This window comes from Gavialis gangeticus, unplaced genomic scaffold, assembly GCF_001723915.1.
Source record: "Gavialis gangeticus isolate Ggan-Ray unplaced genomic scaffold, GavGan_comp1, whole genome shotgun sequence".
Taxonomy (NCBI): Eukaryota; Metazoa; Chordata; order Crocodylia; family Gavialidae; genus Gavialis; species Gavialis gangeticus.
Window position 1 is genome coordinate 42721362 of NW_017729031.1, and position 611 is coordinate 42721972.

Genomic DNA, 611 nt, shown 5'->3' on the forward strand with positions numbered 1-611 from the left:
TAGTCTGCAGACCTAAGGGGCCTCTTAGGCATAATTTAGACCCACCCCTCAATAAGTCTCCTACACCGGTCACAAAGGAGAACTTTACTGATTTACAGGAGTAGGGTGAAAATAGGGTGCAAGATAGAATATCATAGAAATCCCATCAAGCAAACCAGTCTGGCTGAAGTAGCCTTTGGTCACGCATCTGAGTTACTGCCAGCTAGATATCTAACCAGATCTCGAGTAGCTCACTCACAAGCATCATCCTGAGGCTGCACTGGAGGCAGGCCATTCCTCGCTCATGAGTTATGGGGGAGAGAGCCAGTTTCAGATGGTAAAGCTCCTCTCTGAGTCCCCACATGGCTGCTGCCCCCGCCTCCTGGGCAGTCTTAACTTATATACCCCCTGTGACCTTGTTCACCTGGTCCAATGGAGGCCAGCATCTGTTGGCTGTCAGCCCACCAATTTGAAATACATCACTAGTTGCCAGGCAGACTCTAGCCCCCCAGGTAGAAACCCCCCACCCCGGTAGCTGATACCAGTCCCATAGGCAGAGGGAGCAGGTTCCCCCCAGGAATGTATCCAGCTCAGGTTACCTGAAGAGAGAGGGTAAAGGGGTGTCTCCTTTG

The 611-nt window shown here is 51.7% G+C and overlaps 1 protein-coding gene across 1 annotated transcript in view; it reads left to right on the forward strand.

Moving 5' to 3' along the window:
- The window catches only part of ANKZF1 (ankyrin repeat and zinc finger domain containing 1), a gene marked incomplete at its 5' end in the record, with an annotated part of 20190 nt that overhangs the window by 5304 nt on the left and 14275 nt on the right, over nt 1–611 (forward strand). The gene's annotated exons all lie outside the window — the stretch shown is intronic.